Source organism: Lepisma saccharinum (assembly GCF_977018435.1).
Source record: "Lepisma saccharinum chromosome 12 unlocalized genomic scaffold, izLepSacc3.1 SUPER_12_unloc_1, whole genome shotgun sequence".
Lineage (NCBI taxonomy): Eukaryota > Metazoa > Arthropoda > Insecta > Zygentoma > Lepismatidae > Lepisma > Lepisma saccharinum.
In genome coordinates, this window is record NW_028142891.1 from 14,255,688 (window position 1) to 14,282,090 (window position 26,403).

Here is a 26,403-nt window from a genome sequence, read left to right on the forward strand (position 1 = left end):
GAGAAATAATGACTTCATTGGCACAGAATTGCTGCAACAGTACATCATCTCTACTATTACTATGAGCTATGGTATTGTTGGATGCAAAATATTTCATACTTCAATGTCAACAATGTTTCAAACTTCAAAAAATGTTGCAGTTTTATAACATTTTGGAGTTTCCTCTCTGTTAACCTGCAACTAATGCCCCCACTGAACAAGTATTTTTGAACATGAATAGTTTGTGGACAAAAAGTGATAAGAATGTTCTTTCTGAACAAACTCTGAAAGCTATGTTGATTAATAAACTGAACTTTAATCACTCCTGTGTAAACTTTCACAAAATGTTATTTGAAGAGAAGGATGCATTGAAGAAGATCCATTCATCGGCAAAATATCAATGAATAACTTCACATTCTAAAGGACTGTTTGGTCGAAATGCAGTGCATATCACAATATTAAGTAAGTTATTCATTTAATTAGTTTTCAAGCATAAGTGCTCATGACTAAGTTTTTATATTAAAATGTAAACATTTTGCCTTTTGCTTCCTCCTTCAGAAAAATATGAAAAGTTTTGTAGTTTTAAAAATATGTTCACCTTATCACTTCAGCACACCCTAGAGGGAAAAAATAAGTATATGTACAAGAAAACAGTACGAAAGATCTTTTCACTATGAATGCCTTCAAAATATTTGTAATTAAAATATTGCCTTATTCGTTGAGCAATGGATGGCTTAATCCTCCCCATACTAAGTACTGTAAATTTCTAATGCATACAATAATTAGCACTGGTAATAGTAATAAAAACATTGAGGTTAACCTGTAAGCAGGGGCGGCCACTCATACGGACACTACAGATGCTACACTGGAAGCATTCTCTGGAGAGCCAGGTGGGAAGAATACCAAGCATGGGAGGATCACAGTTTCTTCCTTCAAAATCCAAACCCCTAGCCAAAGCTCACTTCTCTTCCTGGACAACTGTAAACAATGAACAGTTCCTAACATAAGAAAAATAATACCAACAGTTGAAAAAATAAAAAAAAATAAAGCGAGAAGTTGACCGCATTGATTACTTGAAAAGTAAAATTAACGAAATTGAAACAAATAGCAAAAATAAAAATATCAGAGATTTATATAAAGGTGTCAATGAATTTAGAAAGGGGTGGCAACCTAAAGTAAACTTGATAAAAGATAAAAATGGCAATTTTTATACTGACCCAAGCGATATTTTAAATAGATGGAAGAACTACATTAATGATCTTTTAAATGTTCATGTAGGAGATAAATCAGAAGTAAATGAAGACCACACAGCAGATCCTTTAGTTGCAGAACCTAACTTGACTGAAGTTAAAGATGCTATTAAAAGGCTAAATAATATCAAAGCACCTGGGATTGATTTAGATACAAATTTACTATTCCCCGGACACCTGTAACTTCTTCGTTTCTTCAATTTTTGACATTCGTACTTACCTATCTGCTTCGCAGAACATTATTTAAGGTGTATTCACGTTTTTTTTCATGAAAGTAATGTCAATTTTTCACATTACGAGTACTTTTTTATTTGCATTGTCTCGCTTGAATATCACACATTATGGTGCGTACACCTTCCTAGCTAATCGCGCCTCGTGCTTATATTTTGTCGAATTTCATTCGTTATGCAGTGTTTCAACCTTCGGAACCCAAGAAATACCCATGAACAAAGCTGATGTAATGTAATTTTTATAAAAAAAACTTTTTCGCTTTTTTTTTACGTGGGGCTATCTGTGAATGGTTTTGGGGGCTATCCCTCAATGGTCTGTGGGGATTCGCATTTCGTGCGGCTATCCGTGAATTGTTTTTGACCCTATCCATGAATGGTTAGTGGGGCTTCACATTGTTTTACGAACAAAATTTTAACTATGCTTGCCTAACCTAACCTAACCTTGCCAGAAATGGTTCGTGGGGCTATCCATGAATGTTTTTGGGGGCTATACGTGAATGCTTTCTGGGGCTATCCGTCAATGATATGTGGTAAAAGGTAAAGTGCTCCCCTGTGCATAAAGGGGATGTGGGTGTAACGCCCCACATTTTCTTGATCCAGTCTTGAGTGGGGGTGATGTGATCAGCATCATGCCCCTGGCCGCCTTTACCCCCCAGGGTTTCCCCCAGGTACCCATGTTATTCGACGCTGGGTGGGCGCCGGGGTCGCTTCCAACGTTAGAAAAGTTCCCGGATTTGAACCGGCTGGGGATCGAACCCAGGACCTTTAGCATGGTAGTCAGATGCGTTACCGACTGAGCCACCCCCCAATGATTTGTGGGGCTTCCGGTATGAATTTTACCACGCTTCCACGACACGTCATGTTTCTATTTTTGGTTGGAAACACAAAAGGTTGAAACACTGCATTCCAATGAACATCAACAAAACACAAGCATGACGCATGATGATGTACGAAGGTGTACGCGACAAAGCCTATTGTCCGTCGGAGAATTAATTTTCAACAAAAAACATGAATTTCCGATATGATACATTTCCACATAACAGAAAATACCTTCCAGATGTTAGACAAAGCTACAGGAACTTATTACCATAAGTAGTTTCTTCTGTAAAAATGAAGAACTCTGTCCAGGGAATAGTAAATTAGTATCAAATGAACTGCAATGATTACCGTGGAATTTCTCTACTCTCAACAACATATAAGATATTACCTAACATTCTTTTAGCAAGAATAACCCCATATGCTAATGAAATTATAGGTGATTATCAATGTGGATTTAAACGTAACAGATCAACAACAGATCAATTTTTTCACATCATACAGACACTTGAAAAAAAATGGGAATATAATCAAAATGTCCATCAGCTATTCACTGATTTTAAAAAAGCATGTGATTCAGTCAAAAGATATAAATTATATAATATATTAGCCGAGTTTGGAATACCTAAGAAACTTGTTAATATGATAAAAGTATGCACCAGTGAAACAGAAAATAAAATTTGTGTGGGTATTAATGTGTCAGACAAATTTACAATTCATGATGGGTTAAAACAAGGAGATGCATTATCTCCATTACTCTTTAATTTTGCCTTAGAATATGCTGTTAGGAAGGTAAAAGAATCTAACCAAGGACTAAAATCAAACTGTGTGACTCAGCTGTTAGCATATGCAGATGATGTAGACTTACTGGAGATGATGTAAATACAATTAACCCTTTTTCACTGACGTTGCAGACCTGCAACACCCCAAAAAATATTTTTAAAATTGGATGTAAATGGTAAAGTCTGTGTTATTAACATCAAAGAAGTCTCATTCATTATTTTATTTAAAACAGTACAAGAAGTGTTCATGTACTGGTATTATTACATTACAAATAGTAGTAATTTTTTTCTGATGACCATGTTTTCTATAATTATTTTACCTGGCAACACTGTCATATTTGAAACTGTGTTTTTCATGTGATTGTGTTCGTCACATATCCTGCTAGAAACCACACTGCAAGGAATCCACCTGTGGTTTGATTTGTTAGAGTTATAATATATTTATAGTGTACCATATATGCAACGGCAGCGTAAAAGGCTATAAAGTATTATTTACAACTTTCTATCTAGGAATCTGTCCTAACACATTCATGTTGCGTTTCAGATATAAGTAAGTATGCACCATGCAAAGTTGATCACACTTGATGAAGCATTAGCTGACCTCCATGATGAAGTGGTTAGCACAGCATGATACGCTGCCAGGAGTCCTGTGTTTGAATCCTGGCCTGGGCATGTGTGTTTGATTGATTGATTGCTTCCTTTATTTTACTTCACCCTCTGTGCCACTTGGCTAATTTGCAAAGATGGAGATGAGTGATGCTATGATGAATGGACACTCACAAACATCCATGCCCAGGTCGGATTTGAACCCAAGGGCCTGAGAATGTGTGTTATTTGTGAGTGTCTCTTCATTGATGCCCCAAAAGTGGCAGAAATAAACCAAACAAACCACTCAAGCATTACAGATGCTTGCAAATTCATCCCATGTGGAAGCAAACAATGTTGTTCTTCCTCCAGAGACAGCAGAAGTTTACAGATAAAGAAGAAAGCCAATGACAACATGATCGTCACTGACAGCTTCCCCTTGACACTGTAACAATGAATGATGATCAGCAGTCAACTGACGACAATAAACAGCTAAGTGCTGATGATCAGCAGTCAACTGACAACAATAAATTCATTTTCCTAGTTACCCTGTATACTGAAACAAAATGGCATTTGTTTCGCATTATCAGTGCCTCTAACAGTAATCTAATTTGAAGTTGAAGTACTTTCGCCCAGCTAACACGTATACACAATATTCCTGTAAAGTATATCTGTCAGAGCCCAGTAATATTCATAGTGTATACAACTATGTAAATAATTGCAATTAAGTGGGCAACAACTGCATAAGTAATACTTTACGTTGATAAAAACTTCTCAAACACAATGGTTGTATGTTATAGAGGAATAAAATTATTCTGGTAGCAATCAAACAAATTTTCTCAAATTTTATAGAATTTTTATATCTCTTTACGCTAACTTTGCAGATATGCAACACCAAAATTTCTGTAGTCACCCTGTACATGGAAAAAAAAACATTCGTTTTCGATTTTTAGTGTGTCTAAAAGTTATTTAATGTAAAGCTGATGTAGATTTAGCAAGTAAAAAATTTGTTGCGAAAAATGCGTTAAGAATAATGCTAAAATATTTTTCAAAGCAGCTAAAGAGATAGGTTTGGAAGTTAACAAAGAGAAATCTAAATATTTGCTTACAGGCCGAAACCAAGTGTTAGGTAATAATCAAAATCTAAATATTGATAACTCATTTGAACCAAATTCAAGTACTTAGGAGTAATACTAACAAATTAAAATGATATTAAGGAGGAAATAAAAAGTAGGCTTAATTCAGGAAATGCATGTTACTTCTCTCTTCATAAACTTTTGTCTTCTCGTTTAATATCTAAGAAACTAAAAGTTAAAATATACAAAACAGTAATTTTGCCTGTAGTATTATATGGTTGTGAAACTTGGTCCCTTACATTGAAAGAGGAACATGAATTGAGAGTATTTGAAAATAAGATCCTTAGGAAAATATTTGGACCTAAAAGGGATGAGGAGACAGGTGAGTGGAGAAGGTTACATAATTTAGAACTACATAATTTGTATTCATGTCCAGATATTATTAGAATGATTAAATCAAGAAGACTTAGGTGGACAGGCCATGTGGCACGAATGGGAGAGGAAAGAGGAGTTTACAGGATTCTTGTTGGGAAACCTGATGGTAAGAGACCTGTAGGAAGGCCAAGACGAAGATGGAGGGACAACGTTGAGATGGACCTAAAGGAAATCGGTAGTGATGGAAAAGAGTATATAGATCTTGCTCAGGACTAGGGTGACCAGATGCATACATTAAAAAAAGAGGACAGACATGGTGAAAAAGGAGGACAAATCACAAAAAAAGAGGACACCACAAAAAATGCAAAGATATTTGTCATTAATCTTAATTTAATCACTATAAAAATCTTACCTACAGTTTGCTTACACATACTTATCAGATGATCTGATTTTTTCCAACAACTTTGGAGTTTTTAAAAGATAATCGTAGAAGTCAATACAAGAATATTCTTTGAAATTGTATTGAATCATGATAAGCCCCTTTACAGAATCTACACTCAACCTGTTCCTTTCATCTGTCCATTGTGTTGATATTAGTGAGAAAATTCTCTCCACATTTGCATTATGTCCAGGTATTGAAAAGAAATATTCTGCTATCTTTAGAAGTTCAGAATGGCAGTCAGAAGACTTGCTTGATTGGAAATATGTGGTCCATTTCTCATTACAGCTCATATTTTGTAATTCAGGATTACCACTAACAAACTGCTTCAAGTTACAAAATTGGTCAAAACATTTAACATCGTCAATGTGAATTGCTTTGGACCCTAAGTATTTCATACATTCTTCAACATCACTGTACTTCAGATTTGTTAAATTAAAACACTTAAACTCATCAAAACTTTGTGACCACTTTTGTATGTATTCAACACAAGACTCATACAGCAACATAGCATCCTTCATGAATTGTTCTACCTCTTTAACAAACCCATCTTTTTCAGCACTTTCAATAATTTCTCTTACCTTTAAACAAAGAAAGCTACCTTCTAATCTATTCGTCAACACCTGACAAACGTAACTAAGAATGTCTATAATCTCAAGCACAGAATTTTGCTCTTTTTCCAATTCTTGGATTTTAGAATGGAATATGCCCATAATTGAATGTAAATGCAACAAATAAGCTTTACTTAACCTGTTTTCAAAGAACTGAATTAAAATTTTAGGTGGCTTAGGTTGTGACAAGAAATACGATTTTAATGCCGTGAACATTTCCAGCACACTTTCAATGGCAGGGAAAAGTGACAACCACCTTGTTTTGGAATGGGACAGCAATTGCTTGTAATTAATATCAACAAACTCCCAGAAAGACTTTAGCTCCTCTGTTCTAACAGTATAAATTGAAAAATAATTGTACATTTTCAAGATTATACACTCTATGTCTATTGATAAATTATCAGCTCCATGCTGTACAGCATTGTGTAAAATATGAGCTGGACAACCCACACCTAATAGATTCTCATTTAGTGATTTCTTTAGGTTGCTGTAAATATTCTTCCCTTCTCTTTGATTGACTCCTCCAAAATTAGTATTTGTATTGTCCCCTGCAAAAGCTACACACTTATCTGACAAACCTAGATTTTCTAATGTTTCCGTAACATAACTTGTTTATGGTTTCAGCTTTCTCATTTGGAGTTGTCTTTAGTTCAATTACTTTTGTTTTGATGCCACCCACTTTGTAATTGTAGTACTGTATTAGAATAGGAAACATTTTCATACACCCATGGTTACTTCCATCAGTTGATACTCCAAAACAAGAAATTCCCTTCAAACACTGAATAGTTACATCTAAGGAATGTGGAGCAATAACATTATTTATAATACACTGAGTTTTTGTTCTTCCTGTCGATACTTTCTTTGCAACACTGTATATAACTTGATTTAATTTTGGTGTACAATCCATAGATCTGTAGCTAAAATGGTGCCTAACTGTATGAAATGCTAGACCTCCCTCGGCTGCAAGTACACGATGAGCTAGCGCTGAAGTAGACTCTTGTTGAAGAAATATCTTTTCCAGTGGAGTTGATGAACTGGAACACTGAAGGCTTTTCTTGTGTTTATGGGATGCAATATGATGTTCCAAATCTTGACTACCTGTAACAAAATATTTTAATATATTATGGCTCGGAAGTTGATGACCTAAAAAATGTAAAAAAAAGACCACCCCTTAACAATGAAAGCTTGATTTTTCACAAATTACAAGGGTAGTTGAATAATTTGATAAAATCAGTTTCATGGTTTAAACTATGAAAGCAAAGGGAAAAAAAGCAGTTAAGTGCTAATGTAATTTTCTATAATTTTACTTCAAAGTTATTTTAAATACTCCACAAGTCATTCACCTCCATTCAGAATGGGCCTTGCATGACAGTAGTCAGTCAGAACCTGAAAATACAGTTTTGCTTCGTGAGCAATTGTGCTGATCACAGACCACTTAATTTAGGTTATTTTGCAATTTGTACGCGTGACCGCCAAATTTTAACTGCAGATTCGTGATTAGGAGAGCAAAAGTAGTGAGTATGTTGAATTTGAAACAAATTGGAGAAACTCCCGGTATTGTAAAATTGCTTCACAATCATGGCCTAAAAATAATAGTGCCCTCTTGAATTGACCATATTTATGATTAATGGCATACTTGCTAATAAGATGACCATGTGTGGTAATTTGGTTCTAGTTAGATATAGCGAAAACGCATTTAACTCGTTTATTTTCAAATTAATTTCATTTGTACTTACCTCATATGCATAGTGAAACATTTTTCAACTTGGGATTACTTTTTTTTTCAAATCTTGATTCACGCTGTCTATCGTCAGCTGATATGCAGTGTTACCAAACTTATGAACCGATAATTGTCGCACAAACTATTCACAAAGGTTTTTTAAGCGAAAATTGATCCACAAACCATTCACGGAAGGTTAGGTTAGGCAAACATAGAAATTGAATTGAAAAAAAAAAAAAAAAAAAAAACTCGCACGTTATCTTGTAAAACTACTGTGTGGTTGCTACACTAACACTTATTAACTGAAAAATGATGGTTTTTAGGCTAAAATTGATCCACAAACCATTCACGGAAGGTTAGGTTAGGTTCAGTTAGGTTAGGCAAACAGAAAATTAAATTGAAAAAAAAAAAATGCTCACACGTCATCTTGTAACACTACCGCGTGGTTGCTACACTGACACGGGGTTACATAATCGAAGGCACGGAACATTTGATTCACGTATTCCACGGTAATGGTGGCACAAGCTATCGTGCAACGGAGATACATGAATGTCGAAAATTACATTATTTACCGGCCAAATAAATTGCAGGAATGGAAAAAACACTATTCCCAGCTTCCAAAAGTGCACAGGAACTCAATTCCATAAGTACTTTCCCGTCTTTTCTCCTGTAAATTTCAAGAAATGTATTTTCGCTATATCTAACTGTTACCGGTAATTTATGTAAGGTATGCTAGCAAATGCATTTAAAATTCTTGAAACAACTGGGAGAAAAAAATGATACTAAAAATGCAACAAAAACAGGAATAATACTGCAAAAATGGACTAAAAACCAAAAGGGCAGAAAATGCAAAATAAAAACAATATTTTCTGGTTCTGACTGAAGTGAAACAGACTAGTTTCATGTCTAGTATTCTCTTCAACGCCCAGAAAAAAGATGATTTGTCAATTTCCTGACCCTATTTATGATAGCTACTCAATGAAGTACTATGTAATGAATAGTGTTATGATTAATAATAATTGCAATTTCGTTCCATCACTATTTTTTTAGCATTAAAAGTGGCATTCGATCGATTTCGATGCTTTTTGCAATATGAAATGTGTCTCAGTGTATGAAAACAACAAACAACAGATATAGGCTATTTCATCCTAAAGTACTTCCACCATTTATTCTTAAAATTTGGCTGTATGCACACACTATAGAAAAAAAAACCAAAAAAAACCTTGCAAATGATTTATCACACCTAACACTCCAAACCCAACAATCTACAATTATAAACACTACTAAATCTCAAACAATCTAAAATTGTAAACACTACTAAATCTAGCCCTTGTAAAGATAATTTAAAATTTTGGTTTCGTTTTCAGTACGTCGTGTTTAATTTGCTTTATTTGATAATACATTTTAATGTAATGAATGGTTGCAATGTTGGAAACATGACTATTACTTTCCATATGCAAACGTGTGTTCTTACTACGTATTTATCTACTTGAATTATTACATGTACCTACCTTTGTTTGCTACTGAGACGTAAGTTCCAGCAGTGCATATCTTACATTCAGCTTCATATTTGTTTCTTCCTTCCTTAAAAGCAGGATATTTTCTTCCGAGATCGTTAGTGAATTTACACTTTCGCTTCGGCATTTCATGAAAAGAAAATTCTCACCACATTTTTCTGTATCGCTCGTATGACCCACGTGTATCACAGATAAAACTTGCGGCGAATGAAAAACTGCACTCGTAAACAAGGTTAATGCACAGACTAAATGCACACACGCTATATGCGCACAGATTAGAAATAGGCTATATACGTTTCCGCTTGCATGTGGGACGCATCCAGTATCTACACGTTCAGCGGGCAAAGCAACGAGGAGTTGGAATCTGATGACTGATTTGTGTAAAGTGTTCGTGGTTCGGATCGCAGATGATGATCAGTGAGCATTGCTCGAATACTTAACACGCCAAGTGAGGTTTTTGGACGTAAAATAACAAGTGGTGATCGTTATGCGTGGAACAATTTCATGAGCAGTATATTGACAAAAGGTAAAGGTAAAGTGTTCCCCTGTGCATAGCACCATGCCATGAAGGCGTATAGGGGGTGTGGGGGTAACGCCCCACACTTTCTTGATCCGGTCGTGAGTGGGGGTGATGTGATCAGTATCACGCCCCTGACTGCCTTTACCCCCCAGGGTTTCCCCCAGGTACCCATGTTATTCGATGCTGGGTGGGCACCGGGGCCGCTTCCACCGTTAGAAAAGTTCCCGGATTTGAACCGGCCGGGGATCGAACCCGGACCTTGAGCATGGTAGTCAGACGCGTTACCGACTGAGCCAATGGTCCAAAAAGGAGGACATTTTCCGATTTTTCAGAAATCCGCCCGGACGCCGGACAGACACCGAAAAAGGAGGACATGTCCGGATAAAAGAGGACGTCTGGTCACCCTACTCAGGACAGGGACAGATGGAAGGCATGTGTTGCTGCAGCCATGAGCCTTTGGGTTCAAGAAGGCTAGAGAGTTAGTTAGTTAGTTGAAAAAATGATTCTGTATTTCATGTTATTCAATTATGACATAAGCAATAGTAATAAATAATGTAATTTCCAAGAAGAAAAATATATCAGTAACTGAAAAAATAGAATAGTTTGATTTTTGTTATTTAGAATACCTTTTCCTGCCACATTTGGCTAATCGTGATGAGGATGAGTGATGACATGACACCAACACCCAGACTACTATAGGAACCTGGGACCTGCTGGCCTATATGGTGGATTGTATAGCACACAATGCTACAATGCCAGAGATCCCGCTTTTGAATCTCAGGACATGTGTGTTCCTTGTGTATCCCATCATTAATTTCATCATTTCATCATATCATCACTCATCCGCATCTTCATGATTACACGAAAGAACAGTAATGCAAAGCAAAATAAACCAAATCATTCTATCAATTGAATCTGGGCCCCCTGTGCTAACCATTCCACCACAAACGATGTAACGATGTAAAACACTTATAAAAAGTGGGAGTACCCAGTTTAGTGTTAAGAATTCCATTGAAGTCAAAAAGTCCATTGAAGAGTTGGAAATTAGGGACAACGATAAAATCAGTACTTTTGATGTAGTAAATTTGTATCCCAGTGTACCAAGAGACAAAGCAGGGGACTGCCTTCAGAGGTGGTTAAAATTTTAGTGGCATGGGAATACGTTAGACGGTTTTTCCTCACAACTGGTTTCAACTAGTTTTACGTTAACGAAAAGATCTTTAAACAGAAAGAGGGGTTGGCAATGGGCAACCTGGTATCTGGCCTCGTGGCTAATATCTTCATGCATTACATCGAAAAAGCAGCCTTAGACCAATTAGGGGAAGTTTAAAATTCTATGGTAGGTATGTCGATGACATCCTCATTATTGGGAAGGGAAGGACCTAGACCTTGTTTTCACTGAAATGGGAAAACAGGAGGAAGGGATAAAATTTACAAGGGAAGACCAAGTCATCATGAAGATTAATTTTCTTGACCTAGGTATAACAAAAACTGATTATGGAATAATGACGGGTGTATTTCATAAGCCTCTTGCAGGTGATTTATATATAAACAGGAGATCTGAACATTCATGTAGAGTCAAATATAACGTTTATCTCAATTTCTTTATTAGAGCCGAAAGATTGCGTAACAACAAAAGTGAGAAAGAGAAAAAAATAGCTTGGATAAGGGGGGAGTGGGCTTGAAGAACGGGTATTCAATCTTGGAGATGAATAGAATCGCTAGGAAAGCTGGGAGTTGTAAGGAATGAAATAACCAGTATTGCCGATAGGGAAATTGAAAAAGAGGAGAGACGGAACAATGGAGTTTGCTTTGTCGGTATTCCCTATCATAAAGGGATTTCGGAAAAAATAGAAAAAGCCATGAAAGTGTACGATGTTAAATGTGGGGCGAAAGCCCCCGTAATACTGAAAAGCATTTTACAGAATATAAGAAGGGGGGGGGAGGCAAAGGAGATCTTGAAGGGCAGAAAGGTGTTTACAGAATTGTGTGCGAATGCGGGAGGAAACCGGAAGGAGCATGCAAATCTGATGGGGGGAGCATGATAAAGATATTAGGGAAGGGATTCCTAAAACTGGTCTCTCGGAACACATATTTGAAAGTAAACATAAAATCGTTAAAAGGGAAGTTATTAAAAAAAGTAGTAATAAATTGGACCGGAATGTATATGAGGCTGCACATATATGCACCAGAAATGATAATAAACTTAATAGAGACGATGGCAATTTAGAGGAGGGGTGGGTCCATTTTCTTAAAAAGTGGCATAAAGCCTGTAATGATTACGCTGAGTTCAGTTTTCATGTCACCGCCTAAGTTTCGAGAGCTGCAGAGGAAGAACGTGAATTTTCATTGGATTGGTGGAGCGAGAGAGTTGAGGGGAGGTAACCCTTAACTCTGTGGAGGGAGACCGTTTCCCACATGCTTCGCCCTACAGCTGGTTGGGATTCCTGGGCCATTGCAGTGGACCTGCTTTTAAACCTTTTAGTATTTTAATATGGGCTTTTTAGAAACAAAGGAACTCTTATTTCGTCAGAGTCAAGGGTTTTTATAAGTGTTTTCTACCCTAGCCTTCAACCTATATCCCTATATAACACTTTTTACGTGACACCATGACTGGTGTCTAGATATTCATGTGGACCTGAAGAAGGAGGAAGTATTCAACTCCGAAACATAGTTTCGATAAATTTATACTCACTCATGTAAGTTGTGAATTTTTTATACTATTTAGGTATTTACCCATTATCTTAGTTTCATTCATGGTTTTTCTTAGCTCATATTAACTCTTTCTCTGCTGCAAGCAACTTGCTTACGGAAAGCAACTGCAGTTGGTTTCAAATATTTTCATCCTGCTGATGTCGAGCAAAGTTGTTTTTGAATTTGAAATTGAATTTAAAATTTTGAGTGCATCTGCACTTAGGCTATTTTGCACCTGTCACTTTATACGGGTCCAGCCCCTTACCATAACTAAACGAACATAACTGTCATGTCGTGTCGTAACTAAAATATTAAAATAATAAAAGCTGAGGCTGTTAAGAGGCACTCAGCACACATAAGGACAAAACACAGGACAACAGAATTATACTGGTCATGGGACCAGTCACCAGAGCCTCATTAGTTTGAAGTCTAGGGTGTACTACGTGAAAGGAGCACCCCTTACACCCCTCGAGCAAAGTTGTGCTGTATGAAAAAGCATTACCAGACCATGCTGGCATCTAGTGTCTGGAATTTGAACCCTGGTTGGTTAGGTGTTTTAAGTTCACTTTATGCACAGTAAGGTTAATTGAGACTGGACAGACAGTTTAAAGTGGGATCCGAACCACTATGTGCCTCCCCTGGGTATCAAACCCGGGACCCCTTGATTACATGGCAACAACGTAACCACTGTGCCATCGGGAAGGCTTGATAATTTGAACGTTGCCAAAGAAAGAACTCACTTTGGTTCTGAACAAATGAAAAACATGTACCGTCATGTGTACGTAAACAACAATGGCAACAGAGATAATTTACCCACTCAGTGAAGTGCCCAGGATTTTTGAAAGGGGTGAGGGTACATATACTTTTTTTTCAGTAGTCAGCCCTCATTTTGCTCTCTTTTCCTGCTTTTGATATTCTCCTTTCTTTGGAATAGTGGACCAAAAAGAAGGGTCATGATGCCTACCAAATCCCGACCCCCTTTTTGGCATGCTACTGTATCCACTTCAATAACAATGAAAATATAACACCAATTGGAACTCCAGGCTATGAATACTGTAGAATACTTTCTTACAAATTTATGCAATTCTGAAAAGTTCACCAAAAAACTATGCAGCGAAAGCTATATCAGTGTGGCAAAATCCTGCAGGAAAGGAGTTTAAAAAAACACCGGCTCCTCAAAGAAAAAAGGGTTTGCATCTGAATCATATTTAGTTTTGTCTACCCCTGCCAATATGTGTGAGCAGTTTGGGGTCAGGTGGTGACAGATGGGAGTGCAGCGTTCTGCAGCTTGAAATACAACCAGTGTGAATCACTGAACTTTCTGTCGCATCTCACAGGGCCTGTCACGGCCTGGTGTACAAAGTAAGTTACAATTTTTTGTACTGAAATCAACATTTTTGTTGTTCCAGTATTGGCGAATAAATAATACTTTGTACCTTAAAGACAGTCTATTTGATTTCTTGTTCTAAGTCCACTTTATGCACAGAAAGGCTCACCGGGACCAGACCTACAGTTTTAAGTGGAATCCTCCGGGTATTCTAGCACATTTTCCACTTTATATTCATTTACGACAACCCAAAGACGGAATATGATGGCAGGGTATGCCTGGCCCAGGTGTACCAACTATGTTACAAAAAAAACACAAGTGTAAAGACAAGGGTTAAGCATTGTTTTCCTGTCTTACATCCAATTTAACTATTCTTTTCATCGTTTTGTGTTCAGAGGGTCGGTACATTGCTCTCACTGCAGGAAAACACCAAAATAAAAGTAGTTCTACATGAGCATACACAAATAATATATTATAAGCATTAGAGGTAACCTTGACTCTCTGCATGGTTTATGAAGATTATCAGAATGCAGGTTGCAAGGGAACACCTACCTGCCTCTCGGCAGAAAACAATGAATGAATAACATTTTCTGTTTATAGCATGAGGAGATGTGTTATGGCTAGAGACCGAATTTTAAAGGGGAAATTTTCCTCTAAAACGACATAAAAAGGAAAAATTATTGCTGAAAAAAGAAATAAAAAAGAACTATATTTTATTGCACTCCACTAAAAATATCATTTTAAATGAAATTGCAATATACAGGGTGAATCACCTAAAATTATCACCGGAAATATTTCATGAACAACAAAAATTTTGAAAAATGGTTTTGGCAGATATATAGGTATGAGAGTGGCTCATGAAATTAGTGGACACAAGATGTTCAACTACGTAAGGAAGTACGATATTCAACACAAACTTAGTTTGTTTGTATTTTAATGGAAACCCCATTTCATTTTCAGCTCATTTCATACTACGGAAAAATTCATTAAGAATGGCGTTTGTTACATTGAAATACGTCAAATAATTCTCAAGTAATTGTGACGTGAAGTTGATGCTTGAAACAAACATTCTCATAAGTTGATTCCTGTGTCGTAACAAACATATCCCCCTTTTGACTCCATTCGGGTATTGTAACAAACATGTTACTCTTCTGCATGCTATGCATTGTGCTTAGGAAAGTTGTTACGTTTCAACAACTGCAGGTTACAATAAAATGTGTAGTAAGCTTTGACAAATCATCTAAAAGGTTCTGATACATCTTTCTGAGTTAACAAACATTTGTTAATTAAAAAGTATAAATTTTAAACATTCCACCATCAGTTACATACATAAATGTTAGTACATTAACATCTTTCTAATTTTTAACCTTTTGGTGCCCAAGGCCATTTTCACATGTAACCCCCTTGATGCCAAAGCCGATTTTGAGCAAAATGCAGAGTTTCAATTAAATGAGTGTAGATTGGAGGCTACGAGGGTCACTATTTATATTTTGAGCCTTGGCAACACTAATTGAAGTTAGGTGCGATTTGACGTTTGCACGGAACTGTCTGGCATTATTGACCATAACCTACTTCAAATGTTTTGTCAATAGCTTCATTTGTGTTGTTTATGTTGCCTTGGAGATTGCACGACAATAAAATGGAATTAACTCGTGAACATTTTCGAGCGATGATTTTTTACGATTTTCGACGTGGATTATCAAGACAAGAGTGCATCGATCAACTTACTTCCACATTTGGCGATGAAGCCCCATCCTTTGCCACTGTGAAACGCTGGTATAACGAATTTAATTGTGGCCGCCATTCGCTCACCGACGAGATTCGCGAAGGTCGTCCAAAATCAGTTGTTGTTCAAGAAAACATTGATGCTGTGCAAAACCTAATACTGCAAGATCGTCATGTGACATACTGTGAGATTGAGGCAACTATAGGCATTAGTTCCACCAGCATATATAAAATATTACATGATTATTTAGCTGTGAGAAAGGTATGTTCTCGTTGGATCCCACACAATTTGACAAAAACTCAAAAAGACGCTCGCGTCAATTGGTGCAAACAAATGCTCAATAAATACAATGATGGTGCTTCAACAGACGTATATATAAGATTGTAACAGGTGACGAATCATAGATATATGCATATGAGCCGGAATATAAACAGCAGTCGACTGTATGGTTGTTTCAAGATGAACCCAATCCAACAAAAGTTGTTCGCGCTCGAAGCACATCGAAACAAATGGTCGCCTGTTTTTTCGGGAAAACTGGTCATTTGGCAACTGTGCCTTTAGAGGAACGTAGAACGGTCAACTCTGAATGGTACACAACAATTTGTTTGCCAGAGGTCTTCGGTCAAATACGGAAAACAAACAAACGCCATCAGATCATTCTTCATCAAAACAATGCCAGGTGTCACACATCTCGCCTAACAACCGACTTTATGCAAATTTGGCGTATATATGGAGGGGGAAGGGAGAAAACCCCAAAAAATTATTTTAAAAAATTGTCACTTCACCCAAAAAATGTCCTCGCACTTGGGCACAAAACGACACCTAAACACAACATTCACGGACGAAAAGCTAGAACGCAGTGAAAAATGAGCTTGCAGCTGCTTGAAATTCTATTTTTAGACAATGCAGGGTAACCCCTGTCACAATTTGTGGACACTTGTGCTAATAAAAACAAAGGTTTTCTTCAGCACGCTTCGAAATTCCATTCTCACAACGCAGATTCAACAACCAGTCTTCCCCCTCCCCCATGCCCTGCTTGCGTCCTCACGGAAAACTTTAATTTTGACATTGGATACTGATAAACAAGCTTCCTTCGAATGCAGTTAACAGGCGGGAGTGAAAAGCATTTGTCGGCTAAAATTTTCCCTTGAAAAGAGACGCAAAAGAGAAGTCCCTTTTCCCGCCTTTTCCCCTCCATTTTCATGAAGGCAAAAAAAATGCAAAAAAACATTTCTGTTAAATACATGTGTTAGGAACAATATAAAAAAAATCGAAATTTCTAGCCAAAAATAGAAAAACTAATAAAGAAATAAAAACTACGACCTTGACACAGCGTCTCGATCGAGACGCTTGCTACCGGGAGAGTTACATTTGGGTATCTCGATCGAGACGCTTGGGTCCCAAAAGGTTAATTGGCGTTCATTCATTTATGTCATAATTTTTAGTACATCGGAACAATCATCTCTTCTCCTTTGGTCATGACAAATCCTAAAGTTTTCAACTTTTAAAATTTGCACCTTATACATTTTTCTTTCTTTCAAATTGCTTTATCAAATAACACAAGGACATAACAAAGTACACTAATTAACAAGACAGTTGTGATAGTGTACGTACGTAAGAACTGTTGCTGAGAGAATAGTATTTTCAAACTCTGAAAAGGCAGGGATGATACTTATCTATGGCGAGTGTAGGAAAAATGCAGCACAAGCGTGCAGACTGTATGCACGACGGAATTTGCGCTCAGCTCTGCAGACAGACATAGTCGGGGTGCGCCTTCAGTTTCAATGCAACAAACGCCATTCTTAATGGATTTTTCCGTACTTTCAAATGAGCTGAAAATGAAATGGAGTTTTCATTAAAAAAACAACAACCTAAGTTTGTCTTGAAAATCATACTTCCTTACGTAGTTGAACGTATTGCGTCCACTAATTTCCTCAGTCCCTCTCATGCCTATATATCTGCGAAAACAGTTTTTCAATATTTGTTGTTGTTCATGAAATATTTCCGGTGGTACTTTTAGGTGACTCGCCTGGTATACCATTCATATATAAAAATGCATACATTACATTTCTTATTATTATCTGTTTCGATGAGATTACTCCTTGCAACAGCTTACAACATTCCATAGCTTGTTGCCACTTGTACTTGGCTTCACCATTTCACTGACACTCAATACTGTCGTCACTGTCACACAGTTAAGTTAAAACTATTCTAAAAAAAACTTCATAAAAGTCTAAATCTAGCAGAAAAGTACATTTTCAACCAAAAAGGCATGCCACTTAAAATGTGTTTGTTGTTGCGTAAGCTCAGATCGCATTGTTTCAAAAATCACTGCAATGTACTCCCAACACTCATGGAGGGAAGGTAAGGTAGAAGATGCTTGTTTTTAATTTCCTCTAAACTGCACCAATTGATTGATTGATTAAGTTAGTGTTTTAAGTCCACTTTATGCAAGATTAGGCTAATCGGGACTGGACCTACAGTTTAAAGTGGGATCCGAAACACTATGTGCCTCCACCAGGTATCGAACCTGAGTCCCCTTGATTACAAGGCGAAAACTCTACCACTGCGCCATCAGGGAGGTCCTACCAATAGACAATTGTTGAATGATTTGTTCATGGAAAAGGCTGTCATACAAAATATTTCATATCTTGTCACTGGGACCAAGGAAGATATTTCATAAAAGGGGGGAAAAGGAATGAAGACTGAAAAACTAGTGAATACAGGGACCAGAAAGGAAAATGTTTTAAAAAATGGAATGTGGGCTGAAAAAGAAAAAAAAGGGAAGTCAAAACAATGTCATCTTGTAATTATCAACACTGTTGTTATTTATTCCATGTTTAGCGTTGAAAAATAAAAAAGGACTTCCCTTTAACCCTTAAAGGACAGGCCATGACAGGGATGTCACAGCAATTTCATTGTTACTATTTGGGGAAAGGGGGGGGGGGCAATGCCTAAAAATTGTGATTTTGTGCATTTCAAATTTCCTGCAGAAAATACGCTCAGCGTGAGTGCATTGAAAGAAAATATTTTCTCTGAAATCATTAGCAATAAGCACGTACATTTTTCCACATCAATGGCAAACATACCAGGCATTATCCAGGTACCTATTGCAAGATTCACATCCTGGCATAGTCTGAGTGGGGGTCCAATGAATTTCAAATTTCGTGTAAAAAAAACTAGTTACTTTCTCTTTTTTCTTCTTCATCTTCTAACTGATTATGGAAAACTTATTTCTTTCCATCAGGATTATAGCCGAAAGTATACTGAAGAAAACGAGGTATCATTTATACCTCTAACATTCTTATTCCCGGAAATATAAAATTTCATTTACAAGCATGCAGAATTTCAAATTTCAAGCTGAAAACATGCTCGGCATTAGTGCAAAAACCTGGAAAATCATCCCCAGCATCTAAAGCTTAAAAACCAGTCTCTAGTTATAGCAAAGTATGTAGCCAAAACAACACCAGAACTTCATACCTACCTCTTCATCTGTTGTTAGTTTAGGAGTTCTAGGTTTCGTGGCATTATCATTTCCACGTGTTTCTTTACAGATGAAAATACTTATGCTGGCCATATTTTGGGAGTAATATGTTGGTTAATTGTGATTTCCAAACTCTGAAAAATATTTTGGCCCAAGTTCCCTTCCTTTACTGTTGTGTTGGATACAGACTGCTGCTGCCATTTACTGCAGTGTGAAGGGGTAACACATCACAACATGCTTTCATTGTTAGGTTAGGCAGGTCATGCTTGGGGCAGTTAGGCTGTATCTGTAAGGATAATAAATTTTATTATTTTTTTAAAAAATGTATTTATTTCTTCATTTTTACTTATTTTTGGAAATACAGGCTACGAAAGCTATGAATCCAACTACGATAAAAGTACACAATTTGAAATGCTACCATAAAACATTCAATTTCTTAGTTAATACAACACTGGATTGAAAGTAATTAATTCTTGGGTTGGAATGTATAATATCGCTACATATTTGAAGATTCGGCTACCAACAGTGTAAAAATAAATAATGGCATGTTTATTATTCTAATTTAATGAACAGGAAACACACATTAACATTTAGCACACACAGGAGATGTCCTATGCAGAAATTTCAGTGAAAAATGTAGGCTCTACCAGGTCTTGAACCTGGGTATTTGGCATACTGTGCCATTGCTCTACCACTGAGCAACCGAGCTGGCCTTGCCTCTGCCTGATTTTTTGCTATCGCTGTGTGGAATTGTCTGTGGAGGAACCAGGCAACATTCACATCTAAGGTGTTTCAAAGGCAACAGATAAGCAAAGAACAGAGGAAACTATCGCTTAGGGGTTTTCTTTGTAATTACAATTATCTTAACAACAACAATAATAATTGGTAGAAAAATGCATGCTGTGCCAGATACCAGCATTTGAGTCCTAGCCGAGTCTGCATTTTTCGATGCAATTTCTACAGGAAACACCAAAACATGAAAAACATATACTGTGCTCTCATTATTAAAAAAATTAAGGTAATGAAAATTACCATAAGTGAACTTGGAATTATATAAAAAAATATAACTGGATTTTAAAATTCAGTCGCCATCTTGACTGTATTTGTCTACCCCTGATTATACGTAAGCACAAAAAGCATTTTTCATTAAATACTGGTTGCAAATGTGATTTCAGAAGTTCGCGGAAACTACACATGCAAAAATAACTGTACCATCATTCCTGCAAATTTAAAATAAGAGTACAGGGTAGCTTACTGATTTGAAGATTCCCTGTATAGAATATATCTTGAAATAAAATCCATGTAACCTTAAATTCAAAGTATGCAAATTAAAAGAAGAAATTATCTAAATTTGTGGATGTACTGTCAAAGGTGACATGCGAGAAGCACTGACCTGTGATATAGCCCAAGTTACGATTGTTTAATTCGGTAACAGTTTGTTATATCGGAGACACATTTCTTCATTTTTACAGAAGAAACTACTTACGGACATGAGTTTCGCTAAGGTTCTGAAACATTCGTCGAAGTATTTTCATTCATCGTGGAATCTATTTCACAGGGAAATCATGTATTTTTCAAGAGAAATATCTCACCGACACACAAGTGCCATTGCTTTTGCTACGTGAACCGGATGCTGCATACGTTTGATGACGTAACCTCCTGTCAGTGTTTCCAACCCCTTTCTTTAACTATGCTTGCCTAACCTAACCTTATCGGAAATGGTTTCTGGGGCTATCTGTCTGCTACCAGTGCATAATGTATAATTTGCACAAGTGACGAACACTATAGTAGGTATTTTTCGGTGAAGAACGTTGGAAACACTGCATACCTACAACGCCAGTCACCCTCTGCCTGCCATATTGAGTGTTACGGAAGCGGAAAAAGGAATAACAAAAACTACTTTCTATGTGAAAAATTGTGTTTGTTTTCGTGTAAAAAGCATAATGGCACCTTGAACTATGTTCTGCAATACACAATTGGTAAGTATGAACTATGCGAAACACAAAATTGCCCAAGTTCCTTTTGTTTTATTGTGATTTCATCATGCTACAAATGCAATTTTTACATGGTTCGATTTCGATGTACGTCTGTTAACACATACTGCAGAGTTTTAGCGATTACTTAAGATTTTGTTCAATATGCTTTCGTGGTTAGGTTAGGCAGGTTTGGTTTGGTTCTCTTAGCATTAAAATAAAGTGCCTAAATACAGGTAAGGATTGACAATATAGAGAAAGTCTGTAATTCACTTCCTACCTCTTATACTCACTTCTTATGCACTCCTGGTGACGTATCTGGAGTTACGATTTGGGGGTTGCATGTTAAAATTGTACATTTACGTGTAGAAGTTGTAAAATAAGCGACAATTCTCGATAAGAAAACACAGGCACCATCTTTCATGTAAGAACAAATGACGTACAAAATACGTTGCGCTGTTTACAGCATTGCCATATTTCAGGAAAAATTGCATGTTCCGAAACATTGTTCGTCAGTTACGTGATACAAAACTAGGAATTACTTATTGAAAGTGATCATTGGCAGACAAATCATTCATGGATAACCATTTAAGGTAAGATTAGGTTAGGTTAAGTTAGGTCAGGCAAGCATAGTTAGAATAGTTTGTTTGTAAAACTACGCATATACTCCACCACTCATTTGAGGAAAAATGGCATGTTCCATAGTGATAAACATTGTTCGTCAGTTATGTGTTACAAAACTACAAATTCCTTATTGAAAGTGATCATTGGCCCACAAACCATTCACGGAAGGTTAGATTAGGTTCAGTTAGGCAAGCATCATTATAACATTTCGTTCATAAAACTACGTGTATATATACCTATAAAAAAATTCAATCTGTTTTTTTTTTTTTTCAAATTTCCAGATGTGACCCCCTGTTTTTTACAACAGATTCGTGATTAGGAGGCCAAAATTAGTTAGTATGCCAAAAATTATCAAAATTGGAGACTTTCCCTATATTGCCAATTCGCTCCACTACGAAAAAAGGAATAACAAAAACTACTCTCTATGTGAAAAATTGTGTTTGTTTTCGTGTAAAAAGCATAATGGCACCTTGAACTATGTTCCGCAATACACAATTAGTAAATACGAAACATGCGAAACACAAAATGGGCCAAGTTCCTTTTGTTTTATTGGGATTTCATCATGCTACGAATGCAATTTTTACATGGTTCGATTTCGATGCATGTCTCTTAACACGTACTGCAATTTTTTAGCGATTAATTAAGATTTTGTTCAATATATGCTATTGTGGTTAGGTTTAGTTCTCTTAGCATTAAAATAAAGTGCCTAAAAACATTCTTCTAAGGTTCCGATTTACTTCTACGATATTTACTGTCGCTTGTCGACGGAAAATATCTTGTCCATGCGAAGTGTGCATGCTTGCGTAAGGTAATTTTTAAGTTGTTTCATTTAACATAAATAACTCTTTTTTCGAGTCCAAACAGTGCTCATTACTTTAAGGAAGGTTCAAATTTCGTGTGACAATGTTTTTCAAATTTCTACGATAATTAGTGTTTGTGCTAGGAGAAATCATAAAACAATTGGAACCGTTACCCAGGCATTCCTTCTACATGTTCTGCAGAAAATAATGAACAGCTTCACTACAGCATCTTCTGTGGACAATGATTTTTTCATCATGCTTCTAGATACTTGTGAGTACGTTAGGCAGGTCAGGTTTAGTGCTTTGAGCATCATAATCACTCTTGTGCAACAATAGCACCACTATTTACATATTTGGTACATGTAATTGCACATATGTATAAATATGTACTTGCAAATACAGGTTTCCCACATAACCTCCAAATCTATTTATTAGGATTGGAGTACTGTTCGGTCAAGTTTTAACTGTGCTAATTAGATTCTCCAAACATCAAACTTACATCCACAATCGTGTCCAGTACTCTAAAACCCTTTCTAGTGTACTAATATGAAATTTTGGTACTACTTTATTCTACCGGAGACACCTATCAATGATTTATCTCGCAATTTTTTACATTGCTAACGTACTATTCTGCATTGCGGAACATTTCTTTAGGTGAAATAATGAATTTCTAATGAAAATAATGTCTATTTCTTACATTAACGAGTACTTACTGTTGTTCCTTATTTCCCACAAACCATCCATGGGTAGCCCCAAAAATTCATGATAGCCCCACGAACGATCACGGGGACGAGGTATGCCTACTAGGTTAGGTTAGGCCTGTTAGGTTAGGTTCCATTAGCACTCCTTTCGTTCAATTTAGCATATACGGACAACATCGGAATTACAAATTCCACGGCATCTTCCACACCCGGCAACAACTTCACGACGCATAGCGCGTATTGTGCTCTCGTGCAGAAAGCAAATGGCGGCAGCAGCAATTGCATGTCGGAAATAGATTTTCATAGAAAACCACATGCATTCGCATTAAAATGGATCAAAACTACATTCCTGAACATCAACAACGCTACAGAAAATGATTTGAGTAAGTACTTTCTCCTGTAAATTTGAAGAAATCCATCTCTGGTATAGTAAAGTGCTACCGAAACTTTTAAAAAATCATTAAACATTTGCAAATTTACCTGTGATATTATTGCTAACTACTGATATCACTAGATTCACACAGGAGACTTAACTACTCGATCCACCAGATCAGCTAATATTCAGGATAACTGGATTCCATCATTATACACTGAATAATAATATAAAATAAATGAAACCTTCGTGCAAACTTGTAGTAAATAAAATAAAGTAAATAAAAACTTGTAGTAATAATATAAAATAAATGAAACCTTCGTGCAAACTTGTAGAACCAACACCCACTGACTTTTCTTGTAATTTGAGTATGTGTGTTATGTGTGTGTGTTTATGTTTTACGTGTATTTCTTTTTTCTACCTTTCGTACAGTGTACATGTATTGGTAACAGTTCCGTATATCAGAAACACATTTCTTCATTTTTACAGAAGAAACTACGGTATCAGTTCGTTATATCACACACACTTAAATATCGGATATTTTGTGTTTCGTATGGTTCGTACTTACCAATTGTGTATTGCGGAACATATTTGAAGGTGCCATCAGGTAACAGTTCGTTATATCGGAGACACTTTTCTTCAAATTTACAGGAGAAACTACTTACGGAAATCAGTTTCTGTAGAATTGTCGAAGTTCTTCGAGGTATTTTCTTTCATCTCTCAATCTATTTCAGCCGGAAACCAATTCCCGTTGCTTCAATTTAAGGTAAAAAGGTAAAGTGTTCCCCTGTGCATAGCACCACGCCATGAAGGCATATAGGGGGTGTGGGGGTAACGCCCCTCACTTTCTTGATCCGGTCATGGGTTGGGGGGATGTGATCAGCATCACGCCCCTAACCGCCTTTACCCCCCAGGGTTTCCCCCAGGTACCCATGTTAATCGACGCTGAGTAGGCGCCGGGGCCGCTTCCACCGTTAGAAAAGTTCCCGGATTTGAACCGGCCGGGGATCGAACCCAGGACCTTGAGCATGATAGTCAGACACGTTACCGACTGAGCCACCGCGGCCACTGCTTCAATTTAAGCGAGAACATAACCACACCATTTTTTAACTATGTTTGCCTAACCTATGTGAACCTAACCTAACCTTCTGTGAATGGTCCGTGGGGCTATCCTTGAATGGTTTGTGGGGCTCAAACCATGAAGTGCGTTCCATGACACTTCGAGAAATGACTTATTTTAGTGTATAAAATGTGTCCAATCGTGTGAAAACCTTAATGGCAGGTAACACTTTACTATACCAGAGACGGATTTCTTCAAATTTACAGGAGAAAATACTTACGCAAATCATTTTCTGTAGCATTGTTGATGTTCGGGAATGTAATTTTGATTCATTTTAATGCCAATGCATGTGGTTTTGTACGAAAATCTATTTCCGACGCGCTATTGCTGCTGCCGCCATTTGCTTCCTGCATGAGAGCACAATACGCTCTCGTATTGTCCGTATATGATAAATTGAACGAAAGGAATGCTAATGGAACCAAACCTAACAGGCCTAACCTAACCTAGTAGGCATACCTCGTCCCTGTGATGGTTTGTGGGGCTATCGTGAATTTTTGGGCTAACGTCAATGGTTTTTCTGGCTCAAGGAACGATCAACGGTAAGCTATCGCCATGTTGTGTGTGGAAATAAACAAGAACAGTAAGTACTCGTAAATGTAAGAAATATACATTACTTTCCTAACAAATTCAATTATTTCACCTAAATAAGTGTTCCGGAATGCAGAATAGTACGTTAGCAATGTAAAAAAGTGCGAAAGAAATGATTCCCAGGTGTCTCAGGTATAGTAAAGTAGTACCGCGAATGCATGTGGTTTTCTACGAAAATCTCTTTCCGACGTGCTATTGCTGGTACTGCCATTTGCTTTCTGCATGAGAGCACAATGTTCGCTATCGCCATATTGTGTGGAAATAAGGAAGCACAGTAAGTACTCGTTAATGTAAGAAATATACTTATTTTCGTTAGAAATTCATTATTTCACGTAAATAAATGTTCCGCAATGCAGAATAGTATGTTAGCAATGTAAAAAAGTGTGAAATAAATCATTGACAGGTGTCTTTGGTATAGTAAAGTAGTACCAATACAAATAATTATGTACGTACCATCTCACAATTTACATTGAAACTTGTAATCAATTGATTTCATTTATGTGTCTTGGCATGGGAATTGCAAATTATTCAAATTTGCCAGAAGCAGGCATTATTCCAGTAATTTACAGTACTACTCATTGATAAAATATTCCAAGTATACCTATGTTGCTTTCTCTCTCGCAGATAGAAAAATCAAACTCAAATCAAAGGACGTACAAGAATTATTTTGTACAAAGCTTCACTAAGTTGGAAAATTTAAAGATTAATTTTACGATTTAAATGAATGGATTTTATTTTCTACTACCTACAGTTACCTTCCAATCAACGTACCATCAGAATAAAAATACGCATTTTCATTAATTTTTTTAGAAAAAATAGAGTACATTTTACAATTCTCATTAGGCTACATTTTCAACAAATACATCGTGTGGCTACAGAACAGAATACGTGTCTTGCTTTCAAAATACCAGCAGAAGACAAATGTTAGGTCACTTCCGCAAAGTCGACCAATCAGGAGCAAGAATTGTTCCTCCTATGCTGAACTGAGTGGGATCCGCAAGTATGCTGACAGGTCTAGCTAAAAAGAAGAAGAAGAAGTAGGACACACTTTCCTCCATTTTGTCGATTTGGCTGGTCCAGTGTTGCCACATGA

General features: G+C 36.8%; 1 long non-coding RNA gene across 1 annotated transcript; it reads right to left on the reverse strand.

The window, feature by feature from the left end:
• Positions 1-876: 876 nt before the first annotated feature.
• Positions 877-26,271, reverse strand: LOC145982213 (uncharacterized). The gene is made up of 3 exons (XR_014441032.1): positions 26,082-26,271; positions 19,132-19,417; positions 877-957 (listed from the first exon to the last, which is right to left on the reverse strand). It is a non-coding gene; the product is annotated as an uncharacterized LOC145982213 (long non-coding RNA).
• Positions 26,272-26,403: the final 132 nt, after the last annotated feature.